We start from the raw sequence: 13,819 nt of genomic DNA, 5'->3' as shown, positions 1-13,819 counted from the left end.
ACAGGTCAGAGTGCCACAGCTACAGGTCCAGCCTCGTTCCTAGTCAGGGCTCCCTCCTGCCCCCACAGCAGGGGACTCTTGATTCCTACCTGACTGAGGCTTGTCTCCATCTCTGGAGACAAGTTGGCCTGGGTGGGAGGGGTTTAAACCTTCTCAGCCCAGTAAAGAGTCAGAATCAATCACATCCACACGCACCACTCCTCTAGCCTTGAGACCTAAAATTTGGCCCAATTTCTAAGAACCAGTGCCAACTCTTGGCCCAGTTTCTGATGCCTGGGCTCCTATCTTCCCTGTATTTGAGCCCATGTTGTGTAAGTCTGGGAAAGCCGTCACCCCCTTGCCCAGGACCTGGAATGACTAGGATTCTGGTAAATCAACTTTTCATTCTGACCTTTTCCTAGAATTGGAAAGATAGCCTGAGGAAAGAACTGACAAATTGGACTTTATTAAAATTAAAAAGTTCTGCTCTGAGAAAGATAAAGTTAAAAGAAGAAAAAGATAAGCTACAGACTGGCAGAAAATATTAGCAAAGTACATATTTGCTAAAGGACTGTTATCCAAAATTACAAAGAACTCTTAAAACTCAACAATAATAAAATAAACAACTTGACTAAAACTTGAGCCATAGACCTTAACAGACACCTCACCAAAAAAGATATACAGATAGCACATAAGCATATGAAAAGATGCGCCACATCGTATGTCATCAGGGAAATGCAAATTAAAACAATGAAACGCCACTACACACCTGTTAGAGTGGCCAAAATACTAACGACACCAAATGCTGGTGAGGATGTGGAGCAACAGGAACTCTCATTCATTCATGGTGGGAACGCAAAATGGTGCAGCCACTTTGGAAGACAGTTGGGCAGTTTCATATAAAACGAAATATACTCTTCCCATATAATCTGGGAATTGTGCTCCTTGGTATTTACCCAAAGGAGTTGAAAACTCATGTCCATACAAAAACCTGCACACGGATCTTTATAGCAGCTTTAGTCAGAATTGCTAAAACTTGGAAGAAATCAAGATGCTCTTCTGTAAGTAAATGGATAAACAGTGGCACAGCAGAAAAATGGACCATTATTCTGAGCTAAAAAGAAATGCACTATCAAGCCATGAAGAGACATTGTGTGGACAAAACCCCAAAAAAGCAGTTTCCAGGCTCTCGGCCTCACATAGAAAGGTGCTGGCTCGGGTAGTAAATGGCCATCAACTGTGATCAGATGCCAGCAGCTGTGGCTAGTTGGTCGTCAGCTGTAACCCGTAGGCCATTGGCCACTAATATAACGGCTGTGGCTATGCTAGCAGAAAAAGAATGGGGGCTAGCGAGAAGATGGTGGCTGGCAAGTGCGGACTGCTGTTAGGCAGATTATGTAGATCCTGCTTCCTGTGTCTCCAGCCCAGCCGCCAGCGAGAATATATTGGTTTGACTTCCCTACCTATGGCTCCGTGGGTGTTCCTTTTTGGCCTTACCGTGTCCTGCGTTCTTGGGTGGGGAGCGGGAACAGAGACCCCGCAGGCCGCCCCGCCTGACACCCTGCACGACAAATGGCGCAGTGAGCAGGGTCTCCTGCGTGACACATGGCGTAGTCGGCAGGATACGGTGCCAGCCAAAGCTTTCCGAAGGGCAGTGGAGCAGTTTGTGCGTATGAAAGCTCAGTCTGAGGAAGACCAGGAGGAGCAGCTGCTGGAGAGCTCGATTCCCGTGGAGGGGTGGAAAGACATGGATGGTTCCCCAACCAGCAGAGGCCGGAGAAAGCAGAGAAAGCGAAGGTTGTTGCCGCCCTGTGGGCTGGGAACTGCTTGCTGAGGCAGCCCGGATGCAGGACTTGTAGTCCCAGGAGGAAATGCATGCTGAGTCCTCCGTGGGAGATGAGGGTGAGGTCAAGGTCATCCCTCACCCCCAGGACAGCCCTGTCGAATGACTATGGACTATGGGGAATTGCCTTCTATCACTAATTTAATGGACGCTTGACTGTTTGGGAACATACCACCATGTAGTGGGACTGGTTAGATGTTTGCTTTTGTGTCTTGACTGGCCGCCATTGATAATATGTAAGCACCTTGATGTGAGCCGCTGTTGTTCCAGCACAGTACCCCGAGAGGCCCAGAGAGAGATTGGCAGTGCCCTGGGAGCCCTGGCTGTGTCCAGGAAGTCTGGCTGTGTCCAGAGAGAGTGGCAGTGCCCTGGGAGCCCTGGCTGAGTCCAGGAAGTCTGGCTGTGTCCAGAGAGAGTGGCAGTGCCCTGAGAGCCCTGGCTGAGTCCAGGAAGTCTGGCTGTGTCCAGAGAGAGTGGCAGTGCCCTGAGAGCCCTGGCTGTGTCCAGGAAGTCTGGCTGTGTCCAGAGAGTGGCAGTGCCCTGAGAGCCCTGGCTGTGTCCAGGAAGTCTGGCTGTGCCCAGAGAGAGTGGCAGTGCCCTGAGAGCCCTGGCTGTGTCCAGGAAGTCTGGCTGTGTCCAGAGAGTGGCAGTGCCCTGAGAGCCCTGGCTGTGTCCAGGAAGTCTGGCTGTGCCCAGAGAGAGTGGCAGTGCCCTGAGAGCCCTGGCTGTGTCCAGGAAGTCTGGCTGTGTCCAGAGAGAGTGGCAGTGCCCTGAGAGCCCTGGCTGTGTCCAGGAAGTCTGGCTGTGTCCAGAGAGTGGCAGTGCCCTGAGAGCCCTGGCTGTGTCCAGGAAGTCTGGCTGTGCCCAGAGAGAGTGGCAGTGCCCTGTGAGCCCTGGCTGTGTCCAGGAAGTCTGGCTGTGTCCAGAGAGAGTGGCAGTGCCCTGAGAGGCCCTGGCTGTGTCCAGGAAGTCTGGCTGTGTCCAGAGAGAGTGGCAGTGCCCTGAGAAAAGCTGGCTGTGCCCGGGGAAACAGGTGGTACCCTAAGAAGCCCAGGAAGTCTGGCTGTGCCCAGAAGTACTGTGGTGGTCCCCTGAGAAAACCTGGCTGTGCCCGGGGAGACAGGTGGTACCCTAAGAAGCCCAGGAAGTCTGGCTGTGACCAGAAGTACTGTGGTGGTGCCCTGAGAAAAGCTGGCTGTGCCCGGGGAGACAGGTGGTACCTTAAGAAGCCCAGGAAGTCTGGCTGTGCCCAGAAGTACTGGTGGTGCCCTGAGAAACCCTGGCTGTGCCCAGAGAGCCTGGCTGTGTTCAGGATAGTGCATTTACCTCCAGGCTCCTTGCACAGGGCCCCTCGCAGAAGACGCTTGTCGCGTAGATTGTGAGGCGAGACCCTGTAGGGGTGGAGTGTGTGGACAAAACCCCAAAAAAGCAGTTTCCAGGCTCTCGGCCTCACATAGAAAGGTGCTGGCTCGGGTAGTAAATGGCCATCAACTGTGATCAGATGCCAGCAGCTGTGGCTAGTTGGTCGTCAGCTGTAACCCGTAGGCCATTGGCCACTAATATAACGGCTGTGGCTATGCTAGCAGAAAAAGAATGGGGGCTAGCGAGAAGATGGTGGCTGGCAAGTGCGGACTGCTGTTAGGCAGATTATGTAGATCCTGCTTCCTGTGTCTCCAGCCCAGCCGCCAGCGAGAATATATTGGTTTGACTTCCCTACCTATGGCTCCGTGGGTGTTCCTTTTTGGCCTTACCGTGTCCTGCGTTCTTGGGTGGGGAGCGGGAACAGAGACCCCGCAGGCCGCCCCGCCTGACACCCCGCACGACAGACATCAAGGAGCCTTAAATGCATATCACTAGGTAAAAGAAGCCAATCTGACAAGGCTACCTAGTGAACGATTCTAACTACATGACATTCTGGAAAAAGCAAAAATATGGAGACAATAAAAGGGTCAGTGGTTGCCAGAGGTCAATGAGGAGGGAGGGATGAATAGGAAGACAACAGAGGATTTTAGGGCAGTGGAACTACTCTGTGTGATATTATAATGGTGGATCCACGTTGTTATACATTTGTCTAAACCCATAGAATGTACAAGACCAAGAGTGAACTCTGATGTACATTACGGGTTTACACTCTGGGTAATAATGACATATCGGTGTAGGTTTCCCAATTGCAGCACCTGTACCACTCTAGTGGGGATGTTGATAAGGAAAGAAGAAAGGGAGGGGAGGACAGGGGAGGGGAGGAAAGGAGGAAAAGAAAGACAAAAAAAGGAGAGCCTGGCAGCCAGGAGCCTGGTGGGGGTGTGGGGGAGAGGGCGGGTGACGTTATGAATCCTTTAGCAATGTGTGCTCCAAGCTCTGTAGGGCTGCTAGTCTCTTTCACAACTGCTGACTAATGCCTTCTCCCGGCTTCATCTTGGGAATGTGATCCTTCTCTGTGCACTCAGCGAGTGCACTAGATATGACCCCTTGATGAGAAGTGCCAAGACCTCTGAAAACAACCTGGGGAGAGATGGATGTGGCCAGCCTTGGATGATGCCTTTTTCTAGTGCTTGCCATTAGCTCGGTCTAAACTGGCTCCATGTGGAAAACTTGGCTCCTGTGCTCTAGAGAAAATGCCTCAGGTTTTGCTCCTATTTGATATCCGGGCTCCAGAGTTGCTGGGCCGGGTCCTAACATTTGGTTTAAATTACACACACGTTGCATAGATCTGTGTGAGGGAGTTGTAATCTTTCTTTTAGGGTGGCCTCACTGGGGAGACAGAGGGAGTCAAGAGAGGAATTGCTGTTTGGACTCAAACATGGCCAACTGCTTGCTGACACGGCAGGTAATACCTAAGGACCTGGTGGCCTGGTCATCTTAGAGTTCATGAAGCAAGGAAGGGAGTGCTGGGAACCAGTTGGCCCAGAAAGCAGAAGTCAGACCCTCAGAGACAAGGAAGGTAAAATACCATGACCAGACATTTTAAAAGGGAGCATGATTAATAAAAGGAAAACATTTCTAGAATAATTTTAAATATAATTCTAATAATGTCATCCCAAACAATCCCAATGATGATTTAAGTGGGGCTGGGCCAAGTACTTTGTATGTGGTTGTTTTAGTTGAAATTTATCAAAAGCTTAATGTATGCCAGGAACCCTGCAAAACCCTTTACAAACATTTCCTCACTCAATCCTAAAACAAGTGTATCTATTGGGTACTGCTGTTACACCCATTTTACGGACAAGAACACCAAGGTGTACATGGCTGCATGGCTGCATACATTGGTCAAGGTCACACTACTGGTAGGTTTCCCAAATCTGGATTTGAACTTGAACAGTCTGATTCCAGAGCCTATGCTTTTAACCATTACCTACATGAAAAAGGGTCAGGGACATGAAAGGACGGTCTGAGGACACATAAAGCCCAAACTAAGCTCCAGGTTATGAAAATACTTTTTAACAATGTATATTCAAAGCAGTGCTCACAAGGCATAAATAGGCCCATTCTTTGGAGGCAAACCATAGGGCCCAGGGTGACAAATAGGTTTCAATTTGCATGACAATTCCAGTTGACTAGGTGAGGCTACCAGGAGTTCAGGTTAAAGAGGTTTCTGAGACAGTGTCCTGGCTGTGCTGGAAAAAGCACTGGGATTAATTGCCAACACCTGCCATGGGTGCAGGGGCCCAGGAGAGTCTACGCATGTGCTGCTGTGTGCTGGCCCGTCCTGGTAGAAGCCCACAGACGGCAGAGAAAGACAGAGCAAGATTCTTTCAAAGGGACAGGCAGAAGCTGGGCATCTGAGGGCTAACCCTGACGAAAGGTGTCAGCTGCAGGAGGCAGGCGGCAGGTGGCATCATGAGAGTCTGCCTGTACCTGGAGGTCCCAGCTTGCTTTTCAGAGTCAGTAGCCTGGTATCCAAAGGTAACTAGTAAAGGTGGGATTCCCTTTCCAGAAGAACAGGATCTTGGGAAGGAATCAGCCAGAGTGACTCAGTGACTTGGTATGTGGTCTGAAAGACAAGGCAAGAGGCCGGAGAGAGGCTTGGTCCCTAGAGAACAAGTTGGAGTGAAGTCAGCAACATGACTCAGTAACACTGCCCTTCAGAGCTATGGGTCTCGTGTCTGCAGATGTCTCTCCAGGCAGGGTCTGCAACTGTTCTAGAATATAGAGAGGGACTGAACCAGTAATGGGGAATGAAGTGACCCTGGTTGTTCGTGAAGCTTGAGAGCAGACAAGGCAAGAAAGCAGTGTGTCCTTACACTTGTCCTACGAAGAGAGAATTTGGAGGAACCGGCTTGGCAACCAATCAAAGGAAAAAGGCCTGAGGCTTTTCGTTGACCATTAAATTAAACATGAAGCAACAGCTAATGTGACCCCTACACAAAGTAACGCAATCTGTTTTTAGAAGTGTGGCGTCCAGATCCAGGGGCAATTATCTGTATTCTGCATCTATAAAACCACATCTGGAGAATCGTGCCTGGGCCGGGCCAAGGACAAACTATGGAGGACGGTGAAAGGTTACGTGAGGCACAACTGAAGTGACTGAAGTTGGGAATTGCTTTTTGTTTTCCGGTCAAGAGAGGACCATTGAGGAACATAAGAGCTGCTTCTAGCCAAAGGACTGGCATTTGGGAGAAGAATTTGACTTATTCATAGCAAGTCCTGAGGAAAAAAACTAAAACCAGTACGTGCCAGTTATAGGGAGGATGATTGCTATTCAATAAATGAAGAGATTTCTAACCATTAAGACAGCTTCCCCCAGATTATTTCTCTACAGACTAGTCTCCCATTGGATGTTATTAGTAGGAGAAATTTAGGACTCTCTGGGTGAGACAAGATAAACAGGTCTCTTCATGGCTGGATTCCTCAAACCTTCTAATGGATTAGTATTATTTAAATTTCTCCAAGAAGAATATTTCCCAAACTTAACTGACCCCAGAATTAAACTTTACTAATTTAGTTTTCCAGACTCATCTGTCCACATGTCCTGCAGCAAGTACTCTATAAAATACACTTGGGGATGCTGGGCTGAAGTCATCAACAGGGAAATTGGCTGCTTTGGGAAGAAAGTTAGCAACCTGTCAGTATTCAAGCAGATATCCTTAAAACTCTACCTGAGAAAACAGTTGTAGAGGAAATGAGAAGGAATGCGCATTAGGCGATTCTAGAGTCTACGGTTCCATGACGATTGCCTGCGTTATTGACATTTGTCTGACAAATGTTTTCAAAGGAGGCTGTATTAATTCCAACCTCAACAGACCTCTAAACTATTGAAGTAGCCATATAAAAATATTCAGCTAATGACCTCTGAGCTAATATAGGTCTAGTAAGAGTGCGCTATTGGCAAATGTAGATTTATAAAACCTTATCATGCTGATACTGTCCCCCATCAGATGCCTTACTGAGTTTCTAGAACTTTCCAGAAGTCCTCTACTGTTATCTCACGGTGACCTTTGGGAACTTTTTCTGCCTTCAGTTCCTCAAATCTTGCAGAGTTGCTTTTGTCTAAGATATAGCCACGACTTCGTTTAAAAACTATTCTACTCCTCAAAATGTCATACCATCTTACATTCTTTTAGAAAGAAAGGGTGAGATATAAATTTTAAATACATAAGCTTAAGAGCTGTGTGTCTACCATAAGCATAATATACATAGTATAACTAGTTGATTTTTTCTTTGTTTGTTTTTTTAAAGGGGTCCCAGTATAAAATCTGACATCCCCGGGTTGAGCAAAAAAGACCCCACCCTTTTCCTTTTGAGCAAAGAACACAAGGTCAGGTTCTAGGGACTTCCATAAACATCCTGGGCAGCTCAAGCCTCATTGAACTCAAGCCTCATCCTCTTTCCACCTGGTCTACAGTCTGGCCCAGCAAGGGGTGACTCCATTAGGTTTCCTTGTCTAAGGGTGTGCTGCTCCTTGCAAACACACTGGTCTGGCTGACCCCTGGACAAGAGGCAAAGATGGTTCTCATAGCCTTCTCATGCGTGCACATGCCCAGTTACTGAGGGAGGAAGGGAGAACAATTTCTTATCCCAGCCCTGAAGCTTTCTGTGACCTGGTCCCTGCCCACCCCGTGACCTCACCTCCCACTACTTTCCTGCCACTCACTGCCCTCCCACCCCCCTGCCTTCTGATTATCTTTGAAGCCACCAAGCCAGTTCCTGCCTCCAGGCCTTTGCTTATTTCGGCTCTCACTTCTTTTAGATCTCTGCTTAAATGTCACCTGATTACCCTAAACAGCGACCAATCCTTCACTCGCATCGCTCATCCCGTTCCCTGCCTGTTGGTTCCACATCATTTGTCACTACCTGAGATTATGTTATATGTCCAGCTGTTGCCTCGTTTACTTCAGGCAGGCCTAAAGCCCAGGTCTGCTAGGGGGGTATACGCCTGGGAAATGGACTCTGAGAGACTGGACTTAAGTCTACTCGGCCCTGCAGCAAGCTCTCCAGAAAGGCTAAGGTGGTTCCTGGTCACTGGTTTTCGGTTGACAGACAGGTGTCAGTTACAGCCTCCAGCACAGTTGGGCAGGTCCAGGAAGGTGTAAAACCCTCCCTCGAGTGGCAAAGGGACCCGCTCCTAGCACCTTCCAATCCAATCAGCTCATATGGGAATCTTCACCTGCAGGGGGGTGGGGGAGGAGAGGAGTAGGGGGTCCTCCCAGGGCCTGAAGGGGGTCCTCCCAGGGGTCCTCCCAGGAAAACTGCTCCCCAGTGGGGTGAGTTGCATCTCTCACATAAAGGAGAGAACCCAGATTCTTTGCCTGTGGCTTTTGGTGTCTTTCCATCAATCCTGTTACTATCCCATTGGGACAACTGCACAGAATGGAAGTTTCTGTCTTGTTCACCAATGTATTCTCAGGGTGTAAGCAGTGCACACAGTAGGCACTCAGTCACTGAGCAATGGGAGATCCTCTAAGAGTGAAAGGGAGAAGATGAAAGATCAATGGGGAGGAAACTGGAGGTCAGCCTTCCTTTTCGGAGGGGAACAACTCCAGGGGTGCTCCTGACTTTGTGGCAGTAGCTTATGACTCTGACCAACAGCCTGGGACATGTGGACCCATAGGCATTGCCTCCAGCACCTCTGCTGGAATCCTTCTGGGATACTCAAATCCTCTGAAATGTACAGAATTAGGAGGCATGCCCTCGTTGCTCAGGATGATCTTACAGCCCTTCCAGATTTGCTCCCTATAATCCTGACCACCAGGACTCACTGTTAACCTATCACATTGAACATTCCCCACTGGCTCTAAGCTCTGACTTCCATCCTTCATCAAGGCTCACATCTGTTTCCTGGTTCACGTCTGCTGCTGGAGCTTATTTCCAGTTACGATTCTCTGTTTTTCCTTGTCTCCCACTAATGAACCTGGAAAGGTGCCTCCATAGAAGCTACACACCACTTGGGGAAACACGACCAAAAGAGCTTCAAGGGACCAAAAAAATGTCCGTCTCAACCCTGTCTGTGGAAAATGAGGAAGGACTCCCGTGGAAGCAGGTGGTGACACTGGAGCAAGGTGGTGAAATGGCCAGGTTAAAAATGAGTATTGGAGAATCAAGGGTGAAGGTAAGGAAGTTGAACTCCAAGAGCTTTAAGTTACAACGCTTCCATCAATATAGGAAATAGCAAAGACTTCTATTTGCTACAGTGAGCTTGTTTTTCAAAGATGCCATTTAAAACCACACTCCATTAAAGAATTTGTGTAGGTGGATTACTCTGAGAAAAACATTGCATCTCACGACACCTTCAAGGAAGGATAATGAAACAAATGGAACAGTCAACCTGACTGTATAGAAACAGGTCAGCAAAGGGGAGTTTACTAAACCCAAGTGAATTTAAATATAGAGATGGAAGAAATGCAAACCATGGAGCAAAGAACTGCACTTCACAACCATCCCCACTGTCCTTGCACCTGCAGTTTCTCGGTAACTGACGGTGCCAAGGGTAGGTCTGTCCTAGCCTATTCAGGGCCCGCGGTGTGTGTGCCAGGTCTGGAGGGACATCAGAGTTACTTGGTTCTGATCTGCCCCGTGGTGGCCCAAAGTCACTGGGCCTGTTTCAGAGTGGGATGGTGTCACCTATCACCCTGGCATGCATGCACACACACACACACACACACACACACACACTGTAACAAGCAGTGATTCTTACACACACACACACACACACACACACTGCAACAAGCCAGTAATTCTTATACACACACGCACACACACACTACAGCAAGCCAGTAATTCTTACACACACACACACACACACACACACACACACACACACACAGCAACTAGCCAGTAATTCTTTCAAGGGAGGAGACTATATTAAAATCTCAAGAGGGGAGACAGTATCTGGTTTTTAAAAGCATGTTCAATGTGCTTCTGGTTTACTAATCGAAATTCCAGGAAGGAAAGCACCACAGAAGGCTTTGTATTGCTATGCATTAGCAGACAACACAGTGAGTAAGTGAGAATGCTTTGCAGGGAGCTACCAGATTTTCCAAAACATCACTGAGGAGCATTGCTTGAGTTTGGCCCTGTCCTTGGTGAGGACGGAGCTCCAGGGCCTTCCATCAGCACATAGCACATAAGCCTCCGTATTAGGGGAAGAAAGCAATAACTTAAGCTCCAAGCAATTAAGTCCCCAGGAAAATCTGCTTGCATTAACCAGCTGGGTGCTGGAAATGTTTGCCTGTGCCTCATAAAAATTATTTCACTAACAGATGTCTGATCTCCACCTGAAAGGATTACTAAGTTAATGGCAGATTTGCCTCAAACAGCAGCTTAGTGAGTCATCATTGATGTCACGCAATGCACTAGCTGAAACATTTGGGGAAATGGAGCTGGGGGGTTGGGGGGGACTGGCCTGAACTCTGGGAATGTAGCATCTTGATGGGAAGACAGAGCCCTGGAATCTACGTGATTGGAATTTTAATACATTGAGATTTTTCTACAAGGAGTGTGGCATGTCAAGGCTCGTTAACGGCAAATCAGAGCATTGATTCCAGAATTGAAAATAGTTCTTATACCTAAAAAAAATTAAGGTAGCTTAATACCCTGACTCTCTTTACTTGGCAGCAACATAAAGTTGAAAAAAAAAAAAAAGAACATTAAGCTCTCAGAGACCTCAGCAGTGCTTCAAAGAAACTGAATTGGAGTAAAAGGAAATCTGTGCTCATTCTTTTGGTGCTAAATCAGTGTTGCTCTCAGCTCCCTTTTTTTTTTTTTTTTTGGCTACTATATGGGTTTTGTACTCCCCCCAGGCTCCCTCAAACTCCCACATCCATGGCCAAAACCCAGACCTTTCACATCCCGGAAGCAGTGTAACTCTTGCCGTCTCAGGGTTTAAAATCCCCTTCCCATCACTCCAGCTGAGAATGCATGCAGCCGAAGAGGCCTGATTTAGAGAGAGCGCTAGGAGATCTTGCAACCTTGTCTTTTTAACTACAGCGTCAGGCAGTGCATTTGAGAGAAAAGAGAGCTCTCCACAAAAACAAGCATGAAAGTCTTAGTAATCAAAAACTTTATCTTGAACAATATTTAACAAAATCCTTCTGAAATTAATAACCAGAGTCCTGGGATCAAACATACGGTGATGGAAGAAGAACTGAATCTGGGTGGTGAACACACAATGGGATTTATAGATGATGTAATACAGAATTGTACACCTGAAATCTATGTAATTTCACTAACAATTGTCACCCCAATAAATTAAAAAAAAAATAAAAAAAATAACCACAGTCCTGTTACAAAACGTGAACATGCTACATATGAGGTTAGACAATTAAGTTCGCGAAATTTCCACCGTGTGCTTGCGCGTAGAACAGGGGTCTTCCGTGCTTTCGGGTTGCAAATCCAAGCATTATGAAGACTATGTACCTCATTGTACATGTTTAAATTGACACATAAAAATTATATATACCAGAATGTAATTTTGGTATATTGCAAATAATGACATTTTAAAATAAAACTGTTACTCCTTGAAATACAACATCATAGCCATTTGATATCCACCATCATTTACTTTAAAAGTATGAGGAAGGCCTTTTTTTTAACATTTGGAATTTAATATCTTTCCTTTTTCTATTTGAATTCATATTCGACTCTATTTCTACACACACACACACACACACGCACACACACACAATCTATCCTAATATATTTTATAGTTAAGTCTTTTATGGTTAAAACTCTGTGATCACCTCATCATATAAAGTTAACACAAACATACCACAAACTAGCCCACTGCGATCACACACATTTGGGAAACACTGGCACAGGAATCCACTCTCATCCATCGTTTTGCTTTCCACTGTTTCAGTTACCTGCGGTCAACTGCGGTCCCAACAGATTACATGCAAAATGTCACAAGTAAACAACTTACGGTTTAAATTGCGCACCGTGTTGAGCAGCGTAAGGAAACCTGACGCCCGTTCGGAGCGGCGTGATGAGATCCCGCGCTGTTCTGAGGAGCGTGAAAAAATCTCACGTGGTCGTGAGTAGAGCAATGAAATCTGGCGAGTCCGGCTTGGTCCCACTGGGAATGTGAAGCATTTCTGAGCATTGGCTCCATGCCGTAGACCCTCCCTGCCGACTAGTCACAGGTACCGTCAGATTGACTCTTGAGGTATCTCAGGACTTGTGTTTGAGTCACCCTTAATTTACTTACCAATGGCTCCAAAGTGCAAGAGCAGTGATGCTGGGAATTCAGACGCCAAAGAGAAGCCATAAAGTGCTTCCCACAAGTGAAAAGGTGAAAATTCCTAACTTAAGAAGACATCTTGTCATCTTTCATCATCAGAAAGAAGGGTGAGTACAGTGCAACAAGATATTGAGAGAGAGAGAGAATGCATATTCCCATAACTTTTATTACAGTATATTGACATAATGGTTTCATTTTATTATTCGTTATTGTTGTTAATCTCTTACTGTGCCTAACTTATAAATTAAACTATCATCGGTACAAATGTATAGGGAAAAAACAATATTTGTAGGGTTCGGTACTAGCCATGGTTTCAGGCATCCACTGGGGGTCTTGGATAAGGGGGAATTACTGTACTGTGTCTCTCTTTGCAGTTAACCTATGAAAGATCTGAAGAAGTCCTGGAGTAGATGAACCGTTCCCCTTAGTTTAATCCAGCATTGTCCATATTGTTTACAGTAAAGCATACTGTCTTCAGAGCACATTTATTAACAGCTTATGGAACAAGATTTAGAACCTAATTTGGGATATCTTAGGCAAAACCTAGTCAGGCATCTGAATTATGATTTTGGAAATAAGGGGAGAAACCGGGAGAAGGGGGAAGGAGCAGACAGCGTTGCAAAAAGAATAGTTCATGGTATGTAAACCAGGCTGCTTGACCGAAGAGTTGCATAGATAAGCTTCATTGTAGACAATTAATGAGCAGATAAAATAATTTGATCATCCTGAAATTTGGCAATCATGAATAACACTTTCTTCTTTTAAACACTAATCCTTTTAAGTTTTTAAACTAACCCTTCAAATTCTGTTTGCTAACTCTTTGAAGAGCCAGAATTCAGGCCTATTTTCTTTTGTTTTGAAAGATGATTCTGTAGCCTGCCCAAGATTGTGTGTGAAATGGTTGAAGATACATACTGCTTCCCACTAAAAATCCAGAGGCTATAAGACAAGTCGCCTTAACTCCCATCACTCTGCCTTCCCCTCCTCCACTTTGCAGCCTGTGGACGACACTTGCAGACCGCAATTAAAAAGCAATTAGCGAGAAACGAAATACTGGCAAATGATAAAAATGTAGAGAGAAGCCCCTTTTGAGTAATCGGTAACTAGTAACAGGCACTTTTCAAATAGTGTTGGAAGATAGCTACTTCTCTAAACTGTAATTGATAAATTGTCAGTATTTAAAATCTATACTTCGAGCCACAGCAGATGATAGAGAATGAAATTTCTTCCTAGATGCATTAGTGTTCTGATCCATAGAGCATTAAGGCCTTACTTAATTGTTTTCTTCTATTGTCTGGGAGTTTGTACTCTATCACAACAGA

This window comes from Rhinolophus hipposideros, assembly GCF_964194185.1.
Source record: "Rhinolophus hipposideros genome assembly, chromosome: 26".
In the NCBI taxonomy this organism is placed as follows: Eukaryota; Metazoa; Chordata; class Mammalia; order Chiroptera; family Rhinolophidae; genus Rhinolophus; species Rhinolophus hipposideros.
Note: the sequence above shows the minus strand (reverse complement) of the source record.